The 14,754-nt window shown below is 42.8% G+C and overlaps 1 long non-coding RNA gene across 2 annotated transcripts in view; it reads right to left on the bottom strand.

The window, feature by feature from the left end:
- The window catches only part of LOC132070181 (uncharacterized), a 42,317-nt gene extending 28,324 nt beyond the window's left edge, over nucleotides 1–13,993 (bottom strand). The window contains exons 1-2 of one of the 2 annotated variants that reach the window (XR_009417901.1): nucleotides 13,836–13,993; nucleotides 13,626–13,701 (exon numbers count right to left, since the gene is read on the bottom strand). This is a non-coding gene — a long non-coding RNA (uncharacterized LOC132070181). Of the gene's footprint in view, nucleotides 1–13,625 lie in introns of both variants that reach the window. The other variant, XR_009417900.1, reaches the window with a different exon arrangement.
- Nucleotides 13,994–14,754: the final 761 nt, after the last annotated feature.

Raw genomic sequence — 14,754 nt, 5'->3', positions numbered from 1 at the left:
GTGGCAGAACCTTCTGTCTCTACAGGAAGAGTGAGAGACCTAACAGTTCAGTGTCAACTATCAGTGCCTCAGCAATTCTGCTTGCTATTTCAAATTCCAATTGGAGTAGTATCCGTAATCTCCTAACCAATCACTAATCCTCAGGGATTTTGAACTGCCAGCCTGCAAGATGTCTATTTTTACATAGGGATGCATGCAGCAGAGAAAAGACATTAGATTCCTCATAGGAACTCTGGATTACATTACAGAGTCCTACCCTTGAGTCTTGTGAACCAAACAGGAATTTTCTGCTGACTTGGTGTTCACCCTGCCTCCTCCCAGAAAAAATACCCATCACCAGAACCGGCTTCAGAAGACAAAGCATTGAGGTGCAGTACCACAACAGATCATTGATTCAGTTCACACAAGTCTAAAACTGTATCTTCAACAATTCTCAGACTTACAGAAGCAACATCAATTTAAAACATTTTGTTATGGTTTTACTGTGAGACATCATATTATCAAGAGCTTTTTACTTCCCAGAGGAGAGGTTGTAGACAGCAACAGGTCAATTAAATCAGCCTCTAGGTCATCTTTCAAGATCAGTAAAAACCTCTCAGCATTTATAGTCTCTCCCAAAACATTTTGTACTTGAGCTACATTCTGAAAGCACAGCCTTGCAATGACCTGGTACTTGCTGCATCAGGTGTCTGGGGTACACAAAGGAGTCCTCTCCTCATTAAACTTTGAATGAATAAGACTCATTACAGTGTTGCCTTCTTACTTTGAAGTACCAAGGATCTGGGGGACAGACAGATCTATTCAGAGACAGGGATCTGCTCACATTCAAAATCTTTGTGGTGCTTAGGAGATGCCTGCTTGCCATATAAATATTTCAGTCAGTACTCTCTGCCTTGAACAATAAATAAATTTCGGATTGTTTTTCAGGGACTTCCCAAACAAGTGCCAATAGTCAACATGATAATTAATCATATATTTTTGTCAACAAGCCAGTAAGGGGCAAGACCATCCTCAGGAGCTTTTATGTGGCATACAGCTCTAAGTTAAGGCAGTCAGAATGAGGAAACATTTGGGATTAGAGCTGAAAATGTTAGAGCCTTGAGCCTTTCTACCATCATATCAGCATATCTAGCCATCATAGCAGGGAGTCAATGGCACTGATCTGTCTTCCAGAGTCACATTTTTCAAATGAAGACTTCGAAATGTGTGCTTGCTCACATTTATTCACACAAATAGGTGTCCTGTTCTAACTAGAGGGATACTGAGAACTCCTGACAAAATGTTTTGTTTACTTGTTTATAACATGGACTTTGTGTGCCTTTTTTTATCTTTCTTTGTGTGTTGTGAAACTTTCAGTACATTCTCTTTACCTGCTTAGCCAGACATCCCCTACTGAAATAATAATCAGATCCTGCAGCCAAACCTGGTATGATTATAGCTGATAGACAGGGCGTTGCCTAAGTGAAATCTGCTGACAGAAACTATTTTGCAACAGTGCAGATCATTTTGTGTCAAATAGAGTCACTTTAACTAGAGTTACTCACAAACCTGAATGAAAAGACTTTCTGTTTGAGTATCCTGGCATGGTCAGCCTCCCTTAGCCTCTTCTACTTCAATAGTACAGGACTGTTAAATAATTTGAACACTAAGTGGAGTTTATATAATTTCTCTAAAAGTGCATTTTTCAGTATTAGCTGCTTATCTTCTTCTGTTTAATGATACAATATACCTTAACTTGTAGTAAGATTTAGGAAAGGCTTTAGTTTATATTTTTACCTAACAATGGAGACCTGTCTTACCTGTCTGTATGATTTTTTACTAATAGAAACTGTGTTTTCCTGTCTGCCTGAGAAATATTTTTGTGTCTTGTAAAACACATTGCAAGGAAAATGGGAGAATACTGCATGAGTTAAGAATCTCCTACTGAAATAATAGGAAACTCTCACAAGCTTCTGTGGTTTTCATTATGATGTTAACTGTGCCCACTTAAGGTCTACTCTAGAAACAATGTCCTCCTCCTTTAGAGGAGGCTTGAACTACTTTAGCTTCAGTTTTCTGCTTCCAAGTTTAGATAAAGTTTACGTTTATTCCTTGAGCTTTAGTTATTAGCAAGTAATTTTATTGGAATGGGGCTGATTTCTGTGCAGTGGCAAATTTTCTTCTTTTTATTTCCACTCCGCACGATTCTTTTACATTCTGCTTGCAGAAAGACCAGCAGGGTTTTAAGAGCACAATATGCATGACTGCATCTTTTCCTCTAATGCATCTTTCTTAACAGTGGAAAAGAATGGCTCTCTCAGAATGTGCTTATCTAGGCTTCCAGTTCCCCAGGATCTTGGAAGGACTTCTTTGCAATAGCAGCTTCAGCATCTGCCACAGATAGCAGGCAGACTGGTGGTGGATTGGCAGAGCTAAGAAGAAATAGATATCCAGCCCTGGGGCAATGCAGTCCTCTTCAGACACTGTAGCTACAGCATCCCTCTAACAAACAGAAAAATTTGCATTTTCAAAACAGCAATAAATGTTTTAAAGTCACAAACAGAAAGGATGGACAGAGGTCAACTTTCCACCTTCTCTAGCAATGAAAAAATAAGGGTGCATCAGAGGACAGCAATAGGTCTCTTCGAAGTAAATAATACAATAAGTTGTATTACTTTATCTGCTCATGGGTATTATACTCACAGCATTCCTTTACTAAAGACAGTACAGATTACCAAAGTTCTCACAAACTAAGGAGAGACTGCATAAGGCCCTGGAGGAGAGATCTAGTGAAAGTCACTGACCGGACAAACCACATCAGGTACAAGAAACCTTCCAAGCTAAAACAAAGTTGGATGCTTTAATGTATGGACATTATCAAGTGTTCTTGTCCTGGTCCTGCTGTTCACTGAGGGAATATTTGGATAAGAAGTGGCTTTTGTCAGCTATTGGACATGGTTAAATATATGCCTGGCCTGAACCAGTCTGACCTCTCTAGTATTCTTAAAACAAAATTTGTTTAGGAATCATGACCTACTCCCAGTCTTTGCAAAAATGAAACAAAATACTTTCAGGACTGTCCCTTCTTTGAATTCAATCAACAAGAGTCAACCTTAGTCATTCTTATTCCTTTTACTGCACTCTCAACTTCCCAATCTGTAGTATTTCAAAGATTTTTTGACATGTGTTGATGAAATGCTTCTACCTCTTTTTTTTTCTCACCTAATCTTGCCCTTCCTTAAATCAAACTTTACTCATCTTTCTCTCTCTAGAGTCTTGTTGATACCATTGTAATTCTGAGTAGTGACTTTTCTTGTTCCTTATACTGGCTTTCAGATTCTCTTTATTACAGAGAGGAAATCTTTGAGCGGGGCAATGAAAAGAGCAAGAAAAATCCATGGGATTCTATGGATCTATGGATCCATAGAAAATCCATGGGATAGTGTTGTTTCCATCGCAGTAATTTGGGAGGAGGAGGAATTTTGTTCTCATCCATCTTAAGTGAATATATCAAATCCACAGATCTGCAATACCAATCTGTAAGTCATGTTCCAAAATGCAGCAAGCCAGAATCACAACTGTAGGAAATTCTCAGAAATAACTTTCCTTCCCCTTTAAACTTGGGAAGGTGTCCTGACAGTAGATTTATCCTTCTAAGTCACTTTGCAAGGACAAGGAAGTTTTATGATAAGTCTCTATTTTTAGCAGAGATTAAGATGGTGAATTCTTATGTTCAGTTCCCTGATTAGCACGAAGTCTGTTCAGTTTTCAGTAGATAGGCATCGATGCAGCTATAACTTGAGGAAGAGAACAATGGGTGGAGGAACAGGGAAGGATCTAGAGCTCTTCAATGCATCCTTTCACCCTTTCCCTCCTGCTGCTGGTAAATCTACCTGTGAACAGCCAGTGCATTAAAGAAACAGCCTATCCTGATTGGCTTCTTACTTCTAGTGCCTCAGGTACTGAGGAGATGAAGGCAAACCTCTGTGCCAGGGCTCTGTCTCTTTAACTCTGCATGTGCACCAGCAGGCACAGTAGGGACCCATGCTGGTTTCAACATATTATAGTATAAATGGCTATAAGAAAAAGGAGAGAACTCATGTTCTCTGTTACTTGTGTGGTCTCCTGGAACTATTAATGACTTCTACATGTATGCTTTCTTTAAATTAAAAGTTTATTTCCTTAACAAGACCACTTAAAATTAATTATGAAATAAGGGCAGCCAGTATTAAGGTTAAATTTACTATAGTATTTTAAAATAACAAAATAAAAATACCATGCCACACATTTTTTATGTCAAAGTTTTAGATAAAGTCAAACCACTGAAGGGGTGGAAGTCACTGGCAGAGCATTTGGAATTATAACCTGCAAAATGTGGAACCAGCTTCTGATGGCTTTTCTTTTTCTCTTTTAAAGTATTCATCTTTTTCTCTTTTAAAATATATTCATATATACTTTATATTAATGACTAGTATGTTCAAAATTGAAAAACCTAATGGGAGATGAAAAAGCAGGTAATTCATTTTTTCTCATTAGGTCCGTGAATGAAATCTGAAAGAGGATGAGATGTACTAGTTGTACAGTCTTGAAGGTCATGCTAGCCAGAAACAATCACCTAAGTTCCCCAACTAGCAGTGATTCATCCTTGTTGAATAAATCAGTTTTCAATACAGTATGTTCTGATAAGTTTTTTATTCTTACATGTTGTGTACATTATAGATGTTTGATTTAACTGAGAAAAAATTAAGGTCTCTTTTGCTACATTTAAATTTAATTCCATTTTCCATCTACACACACACTTTTATAAATTATAATTGGAAGACAAAGTCATGGTAAAGAGAAGCCATTAAACTTTCTATCATAAGATGTAAAAATTAAGAATAAGAAGTCCCTTATATAAATGATTAAATAAAAATTGTGCAGGCATGACATCACAATCTAGATAGCAGAAAGAGTAACACTTTATAAAGAGGATATATTTAATTGAATAAGAGTCTTTAAAATGAAAGGGGAAAAAAGGAAATATAAAACTGGGCCAAAATAGACTGCATGAGACAAGGCTATTCTCTTTTCTGTTTTAAAAGGTAGCTAGAATTGGCAATTGAACTCAGAGACACCAAGCAATTCACCCAGTCTGCCGATATCGTGCACTTGTAGTTCTGGGTCCTAAACAAACACAATATGGGCCTTGCAAGTGCTTTAGAAAGGCCTGGTTAATAATCAGTTGTCAGGAGTCGCCTCTGACCCGCACGGGCCCTCCTTCCCAGGGAACAAAACGCAGCATCTGCTGCCTGTTGGAGCCATCGCGGTGTGGAGCTGAGCCCTGCCACCCGCCTGCCTCGGCTCTCTGGCTGCGTGCGGCAGGGAAACCTGCGTCTGCAGCTTGGCTTCAGAGCCAAGGAAAGAGAGCTGGGCAGCTGGGCTACTGAGAGCTGCCTCACTCTAAGGTAGAAGGAGATGACCTGGGGTTAGGTGACCCTGACTATCAAGTGTGTTGTCTTGACAAACAGTAATTGCTTGACAATTGCGCTAGGCTTGGGAAACGTATGTTATCGTGTTTGTGCTGTATCTACTGATAGAGATTGTTTTCATTACACATACTGGGTATTTCTAACTCCGCTGAAGCTACTGATGTGTGAAAACATAGATAAGTTCAAACTAGCGGTCTGGAACTTGAAAGTCTTAAACTTGAAGGTCTCTTCTTTGTTTGAGTTACTCCTTTTGGCTAGAGGATGTCTGTCTTTAACTCAAGAATCAGTCTATGTCCAGTATGTCCAGCATCTACAGTGGTCTTTCAAATGCTGGGTTGTTTTTTTGTTTTCTTTTGGTTTTTTGTTTTGTTTTGTTTTGTTTTGTGGTTTGTTTGCTTTTTTGTTGTTGTTGTTGTTTTTGAATGCTGTCTTTGTTAGAGCTGGAGGAGTTTCAATGAAAGAATATCTTAGTTTTGTATTTGGTGAATGCTATTGTCATCATTATTTCCCTGTATAGGTTTCAGCATTAAGGCTGTTGGACGCATTATTAAGCAATCTACACTCAGGGCTCAGTACTCAAGGCATATGCAGAATTTCAGCATTAATTACATATTTTATACTTGGTAAGAAGAAGGTTTTTTTTATCTGTACTGTAACAGAACTTCCTTTTGAACTACTGTCTACAGTTATGGTTTCCTCCCCTTTCGGCAGAAGTTTCAGTGGTAATATAAATGTGAGCCTCTTCCAGTTGAAAACAATCTTATTTTATTTGAAATACAGTATTCCTTTTTCTGAAAACTTGCTGAGCCTCTCCCTGAAATAATCTCATCTTTTTATATTTTTCCTTACCCCTTAATATGTCTGCTTAAGTATTGAGAAACTTCACAAGTACAAGAAACATGTAGGGAAACACATAAGATTATTGGAAATTTTTGTAGGGTATAGATTGCTAAAATAAAAGAAAGGAAGGGTAGGAAGCATGCAATGTATAGCACTCACAGGAGCTCAAGTGGTTAGGGAGGTGTATTAAAGAAAGGCAGCAGGAGTCTGTCAGTACATGGTCACTCATGACCTCAGGGGCATAGAGATGTAGAATCCTTGTGACATGATTTGCAAGAGAATGTGTGGGCTTTGATTCACTCATTTACACAGCATCAGAAAGTAAATAGCAGACTGCTTTCTTATTTGATGAAGACTTCAGTCACTCAGATCTGCATCTTCCATTAAACTTCTTATCTTTCCTTCCGTTTTCATGTGCCTCTTTCCTGTTTCCAGCACACTCTCCCTCTAGAATGATGACTCTTATGCATAAGAAAAAAAACAGTTTTGCTATTACTTGTAAATTTGTTGTCATATGACACAACCTGTCATTATTTCCTTCTTGCTTTCATATGAAATATCTCCCAGTCTGTATCTTGAAGTTGTGCATTATTTGCAACTACAATTGTAGTACCTAGATGTAGTATAGAACTTTTTATCTGTAGACCTCAAGCTTCTTTGAAGCCTGGAATGAGATTTTGTTCCTTTAAAACTCTCAGAGCTCAGGTAATAGTGGCTGAGGCAAGACTAAACAGGATTTATTCCTTCTCACTGTTAGGCCCTTTGACAGATAGATACAGCTCTTCTAGCCCCTGAGTGCTACAGGCTCAGCACAGCATTTATGCAGTGCTTTGTGCAGACTCCTTCTCCCAGTGCAAAACTTGCCCTATTCCCACAGGAGGTGGCTTATGACTTCCTTCCACAGCTCCTGCAGGAGGATCCCTGGGTGAGATATGAGGCTTTTAGTGCCCTTTCCCAGTCAGGTCTTAATTTCTAGTGTGAAGAGAGTGGAAGACTGGTGAGAATTTCAATCACTGTAATTTTGGGTTTCTTTTTTTATGTGGAGATATGATATGGCATGGAAACTCCCCTTAAGAGAGACCTTCAGAGTTGGGTTGGCCTCTTGACATCTGTTAGGCATTGTTAACTAGGCAACTTGCCTTGGGAACTATGAGTTTTATATTTTGAAAAAGACAAATGTACAGGTAAACAAAATGTTGCTTAACACTTATTTCAGATCTTGAAATATTTTTGACTTTTATAACCCTGATATGTGTAGCATGGGCATATCCTGTAAGCATTATTTTATCTCTTAGATTCAGTGAGATGTAGGACAGTTTTAACTGTCCCTATCGTAGAATGGAAAAGCCATTGGTGAAATTCTGAGTCAAGGACAGGGTTATGGCCCTTGTTTAGACTCCCATTCCAAACTTTGGCCAAAGCACCATCCATCTTCCACCTTGATATAGATTTAACATCAGCAGTGTGATTTAACTTGAAGTGTCTATAGGAGCAGTAACCAGAAACCTGTGCTCAGACAGTAGGATGAAAGTCAGAGCAATTCTATTCTTTAATGTGTTATCAATCCTGTTTATTTAAGCATATTCTGGAAATTATAGTAAGTTGCTTAACTTACCTATTTATTTATTTACAGGTCTACTTTGCCTGTAGTGCTGAGCTATTGTGATAGTTTGATTTTTATGATTTGCATCAAGTGTGAAGCTTTCAAAGCCATGTGTCAAAGGTAAGTTATTTCAATAATACTGATATTTGTATATGTGCCTAAAAATATTGTATGTTTATGGGAGAAGTTTTCATCACTTTATTGAAGACTCAGCTCTGTTGAGAAGTCACAATCCTGAGTAAAGGGTGTTATGAAGCAGTAGGAACTCCTGCAGGGAGCTCTGACAGATATTTTCTCCCAGTGCTTGCCAGTGTAGTGAGGAAGTGTGCGTACTGCACCAGCTTTTAAAATAGTGCAACCTGATCCTTTCTTTACAGCTCAGAGGATGGGGGTGGGGAGTGAAGGTGAAAGAATAGGAGTCCATATTCTCCTCCTCCTCATTTTGGGTCTGGTTTTCTTTATTGAGTGAAGAGAGCATTAATTGTGCCTGACTATTATGAGAAAGGACCCTTTGCTCTCACCCTTCACATTTCTTGTGACATAAACCAGGTTTAATCTCATCCATGTTAGGAGAAACTAAGAACACTTTGCAGTGTCATAATGAGATTCCCCCTCATTTTCATTTTCCCTCAATGGTATGTAAATCATTGCTTGTAAGGGATAAAAATCTGTAGGAGTTATGAAACCAAAGTGATTGCACCAATGTGGAACTCCTAGTTAGCCTGCAGTGTTTATCGCTCTCCTTAGTGTAATAAAACTGAGAAGAAACACACTTCAAAACAAAAGAGGCCATCTAATCTTTCTCTCTCTAACTAATAAAAGTAAAATTGACAAACTAATTTAAATTACTAACTAAATATTTAAAAACAAGGATGGACAATGTGTAAAAATTGTTTTGCTGAGTGTTTCACTTGTGTATAGGATTTTAAAAGTTATCCAAATATAGGAGTTTATAGATTTAACTTATAAGGATTACCAAAATTAATATTTAGTCAGTAGTTGTGACAGCCAATCAGTACAGTGTGGTACAGTGGAATCTGTGAATTTCATTGTTTTATGAAAAATTATGCTCATGCAAATAATACATGCAGACAGAAACGAGGATACTGAGTCCTTAAAAAGTACAGTAGTCTCAATAATCTGTTTTTCTAGTTAGTGTTGACTAGTTTTCAGCATATTTATTTTTTACTTCTTTCTGGAGTCTAAAGGCATATTTCTCATCTGGTGAACTACTACTGATTTCTTAATTTCCATTCATCAAAGTATATTCATTTGTACCTGTAATCCATGCTAAGAACACTTTTTTGAGTCTGTGCTAGGTGTTATCTTGTGTACACATTGTGGACACATTTTGAAGTGATGCCCTGTCTAGCTAATATTATCTATACACGTGTTGTATTCACAATGCTAACTGTACAGTTAAAAAAATACTAATGCGAACTAAAATGGTACTTTAAAATGTTACTTTTTATGAAGCATTAATGCCAAATTTGAAAACTGCTCTATTAGACATCCATCAATATAGTTAGAGGGTAAGACCCAGAATCTAAAAGTAGGTTCAAGAGAAGGAGCTGAGCAATATGAGATACTAGATATGAAACCTGCATAAGGGTTTATCCAAGAATGCTGTCAGCCTTTAGTTAGAAGTATCATGCCATCACTGGCCAACTGCTGGAAGGAATCAAGAGTCTTCCTTTCTTAACCACTTTCCACAAAACACCAGTTACTATAAAAGGATAGCTGAATCTATCCTTCTTTCTTCGTGCACCTCAGGCTCCATTTTTTAAAACTTCTTTTTCTCCCCCTGTATGTCATCCATTGTAAATAACCACTACACTTTCCTGCTGTAAGTAGTACTGTCATATGGCTGCAACAACATAAAATGGACATTTTGGATAACATAAGAGCTGGGTAGAGGCTTCTAAAAAGCAGTTACTGGACTTGCAATCTTGTTAGTTATGCATGGCTGCTGCTTGTTAAAGTGCTACTGTGCAAAAGCTGAAACACTGGAACTGCCTGCTTGCAGAACCAGGAAGACTGTGCTGTCTGAATCAGTCAAATTTCCAAATGTAAGTTAGTAACACCATTTACAAATGAAAAGATGGAAATGTGTCTACAGTTTTAAATTAAAGCTGTAGAAATCCGTAGCATAGGCCTTTATGGTGATCAGAGAAAACTGCTTGTTATCGTTAGGAATTATAGGGCATTAAAAAACAAAAAAACCAGACAAAAAAACCTTGGGATCCTATATACAGAATAAGACTACAAAAAAAAATTAAAAGTATCAGACGTCAAATGGTACAGACAGACTGGTCACATATACAGTAATGCAGCAGTGGTTGACCGATAATCTTTTTCAAATGTGAAAAAAAGAAAGAAAGGGTCATTCAGCTAATAATGTGCTAAATTACTCATTTATGTACTTCAAGTATCAAAAGAAAAGCAGAGTTAGATAAATTAATAACAAACAAGCCTTATTTTTATAAACACAAAAAATTATATTGACCTTGCAGACTTAAAAAGCCTTCCTATGGTAACATTAAACTGAATAAAAAACTACATACTGTACATATTGAAATACAGGTTTCAACCCCAGTCACTTAATACAAATTCACTCTTTTTTGAACTCTAGTAACCCAACTCTAATCTCCAAGGAGTTTTGAAAGTTAAACCAGAAAGGACTGACAGTGTGAGGAGGTGTGTATGTGTGTGTGCATAAACACATGCACACATATACCTTGTTACCTAATCGATAAATTTAAGATATACATATCTTAAAAGAGAAAGTAGATTGATACCTAATACCTTTATGTGTGGGATATTGAATTGACATTTGTTTATTATCTCAGGGAGTGTGACAGGTCTGTGGAACAACTAATACCAGTTCAAGGCCAGAATTTAGGGGAAAGTCGGTTTGAGGTAGACAGAAACTTAGCTCATGGCAGTGGGAGTTTGCTCCAGTTCCTGTGCCTCAGTCATGAAGCCATGTCCCTACCCAAGCTGCTTTTCCTATCCACCTAATACATCTAACCACCTTTTGTTTTCAGAGAACAGGCAGTGTTGGGGCTTGCTTTGTACTGTTGCCACTTTAATTCTCTCTGTGTCAAGCTGCAGAGCCGCAGCCTGGCAGCAGCACTCGAGCTCCAAGTGCAGCAGGAGTAGGGAGCCCTGGAGGAGCCAGTCCCAGCTCTCGGTCACTGGCCAGCCCATTGCTTGTACAAGTTAGCATGCTTAAGTTGACATTGATCCCTCAAGGGACTAGCTACCAGCTAAACAAAACTGGAGCACAGGGCCAAGCATAGATTGTCTGTGACCCTGTGTCAGGACCTGTCATCCTGTTGTAAAAGCCAGCTATGTTACCTCCTTGCCCTCTGAGACTCCCAGGGAATCCCCAAGTAAATGAAGAGGAGAGTTATTTACATCTCCTTCATGTCTCCAGACCAATCTTTTCTTTTTCTTAAAAACAAAATAAACCAAAACCAACCAAAACCCCAAGAGATAATGGAGTACTTTAAAAAGGCATATTTGTTCCCTTATGAAGGCATATTCAAAAAAGCAATAATAATTTAATCTATTAATTATAGATAATGGAAAATGTGGCAGCATCTCTGTGGTTAAAGAAGTGAGCATACTGTCATCGACGGTAGCACAACTGTTGTACACAGCTGGGAAAGGCAGACACATTGGAATATTACTGGTGGTTTAGAATATTTAGAAACCAGGAATTCTACTAAGTCTGTTTAATATGCTGAGGGTAGAAATGCTCATTTGCTTTTGGAGAGGAAATAGAGCAAAGATACACCACAGCAGAGAAAGCTAGCAGGACAAAGGAGATACTATTGACTCATTCCAGACTGCCGACTTAGCAGCTCAACTTTGTTTCCTTTTAACTTTTGTAACAGTAGGAGCTCAAAGCTTCTCAGTCTATTTTCTGCACAAATAGAAACACCCAGACTTCAAAAAGTAATATGCTTTGAAGAACCCCAAACCATTAACACATTAAAAACCGTGTGTACTATTAAACAAGGCTTCGTGGTTACTTGAATTTTGCACGAAGTAGATGCTGGTGTTTTGGTAGTAATTTTTACACTGCTGCATTCTGGCAGACAATTCTTGACAAATATCAATTTGTAAAGCACTTTTTGTTGGTTTTAGTGTGGTACAGTTTTATTGACTTTGCAGTGGGTAAGTACTGCTTCAATATTTTCACAGGCTGAGTAAACCCCACGACACTTTTTCCCAACTCAGTAGCACATGGCAACAAGTTTCTAACCCTATAACATCACACTTGTAACACCGGGGAAAGCACATGATGTTTGATATTTCGATTGATATTTCGATTTTGTCCTCGGTACTGAAGTCTATATACCTTTAAAAAAAAATTATTGCCCACTTTGGACAACGGAGTGTCCAGGGCCATCGATATGGCAGCTTCTACGCTGACGGTGTCCCTGTCCCAAAGTCCCATCAGGACCGTGCTCCCCGGTGAGAGACCGGCCCCCGCGCCCCCGCTGTAACTTCACAGACACGCCAGGCTTGCAAATACACCTCGCCTCTCTCACGAGTTATCCCTTCTGCAGCGTGCGCCTAAAACGTCACACAACGTCACAAACAAACCCATCGGCATCGCGTAAGCCACGCCGCTACTGGAGCGTGTGAGTTGGATTTGACTTTGGATGCGCCCGGCCCCGGGCCCGGGGGGGCCCCGCAGCCCCCTCCGCCCCCTCGGCCGCGCCCCGCGGAGCCGCTGCCGGCGCCGCGGGGCGGGGGCCAGGCCGGGCGGGGCGCCCCTGCTCTGCCGCGGCGGCGGGGCCGCGCCCCCCCGTTGGCGCGGCGGGCTGTCACTCAGGCGACGTCACAATACGCCTGTGTGAGCGCTGTAAACACTCGGGCGGGCGTGTGTGTGTGTGCGAGTGACGCGGGGGCGCGCCTCCCCGCCCCCCAGCTCCCCCCCGCCGCCCCCAGGGTGGCACCGAGCCGGCCGGGGGGGCGTGAGGCGCGCCCCCGGTTGTTTCCCTGCGCGCATGGTAGCGGCACGAAAGGTAGCATCACTGGAGCAGGGGATGATGTAATTCTCCCTCCGGCCAGTGACTGCCTCGCTTGCACCGATCCGACTTGCAAACCGGAGGGGGGGTGGTTTTTTTACGCGTGATCGTATCAGCATCTCCTGACGGCGCACCCCCCCCCCCCCCCAACGCCGCTTTAAACCCCGCTCCGCTCATCCCTCCCCTCCCGGGGGCACGGAAGAGGGATGGGGCTGGGGGAGGAGGGGAGCCCCGCGCCGTGTGTGCAGGGTAAACACGCCAGTGAGCGCCGCGCCGAGCGGTAAACAAGTCTGAGGTGCCCTCCGCCGCACGGCAACTTGCTGCGGGCGGGGTGTCCCCCCCGCACACACACACGCACGCACGCACACTCACTTCCCCCTAACAAAAGCCCGTTTAATATCAGCGTCAGCTTTTGTTCGGCGGGCGGCAGCCGCCGTCCCCTCTCCCGATCACCTTATTTCACCGGCGGCCCCCCCGGCCAAATCCACGGGTCCCCTACGCCCCGTTCCCCCTGCGCGCATCCCCGCTCGCTCCGCGGCGCTGTCCCCTCACCGCCTCCGAAGCTCCCCCCGCTTCCCCGGAGCTCCTGGTCCCTGCTGCCCGCTCTCTGGGGCAGCAGGCAGGTAGGCGAGCAGGCGCCCCCCGCCCCCCCAGTTCCCGAAAAGGCGGTAGCTAAATGGCACTTACTGTCAGGAGAGAGGGCGAGGGAGGAAGCTCTTCTCTCGGTGCAAAAGCAAAATAGCCGCTCGCAGGACGTTGCCAGCTTAGGAGGCAGCAAGAGAAAATAAAAAAGATCTTCCAGTAGAGAGGGGGGGAGAGGGAGGGAAGGAGAGAGAGGGAGGAAGGGAGGAGGAGGATTCGCCTTTTAACCAGAGAAAAATAAAATCAAAAAATAACCTCGTGTGTGTCCCCCCCCCGGTTGCCTTTTTTGTGCAGTTTCAGCAAAGCTGCGAGGAAGTTGGTCCTTTTGTTCCACTATTTATAGATTGCGTCAACATTGCGAAAAGGAGAAGGCGGAGCGGTGGCACTTACTCCTCGCCGAGGGGTGGTGGGGGAAGATATCGGGGTGGAGGGGCGGGGCGGGAGGAGACGGGACGTGCAAGCCCGGCGAGTACAGGGGACTTCAGCGCTCTCCCCCACCCGCCGCCGCCGCCGCGACCACGGGAAGAGCCGGGCGGTGCAGCCGCGGCGGCGGCGGCGGGGAGAACCGCGCCGCTTCCCCGCCCGGCTGCCGCCGCACAGCACCGCCCCGCGGGCGGCGAGGCGAGGCGCGCCGAGCCGAACGGCGGGGCCACGGGGAGGGGGGGGACCCGCCGCTCGGTTGGGCGCTGATCGGCTCGCCGGTAGCCTCCGTCTCCCGGTAGAACCTGTTGCGAGCCCCTCGGCTGGGAGCTCCGAGGGCAGGTGCACGCACCACTCGGCTCCGTTTTCTTTACGAGGTAGCGCCGAGGGGTGAATCTGGGGAGCCGAGGAGAAAACATTTTAAAACCTCGGGGTCTGAAACTTAACTATTTTCACCGCCACCGAAGAAGAAGCGGGGGGAGGGGGCACAGAGAAGGTGGGGGGAGAGAGAAGGAGAACCGCCGCTTTCCTGGCTGAAGGCCAATGTTTCTAAACTGAGTGTAAACAAAGAAAACTGCAAACACCAGAGGAGGGCCTTCCACCGCCGCCGAGGCTGGGGGGACGTGTTCCCAAAGGGGTGCCGAGCTTTGCCCACGCCTCGTTTCCCTACGGGTCCTGAACGCCCACGGTCACCCCGGCCACCGCCCTCGGGTGCCGCGGGACGGGGGGAACTTTCTGCCGGCGGGGACGGCGC

Source organism: Ammospiza nelsoni, chromosome 2 (assembly GCF_027579445.1).
Source record: "Ammospiza nelsoni isolate bAmmNel1 chromosome 2, bAmmNel1.pri, whole genome shotgun sequence".
Classification (NCBI taxonomy): Eukaryota; Metazoa; Chordata; class Aves; order Passeriformes; family Passerellidae; genus Ammospiza; species Ammospiza nelsoni.
This window is presented reverse-complemented; position numbering and strand designations above follow the sequence as displayed.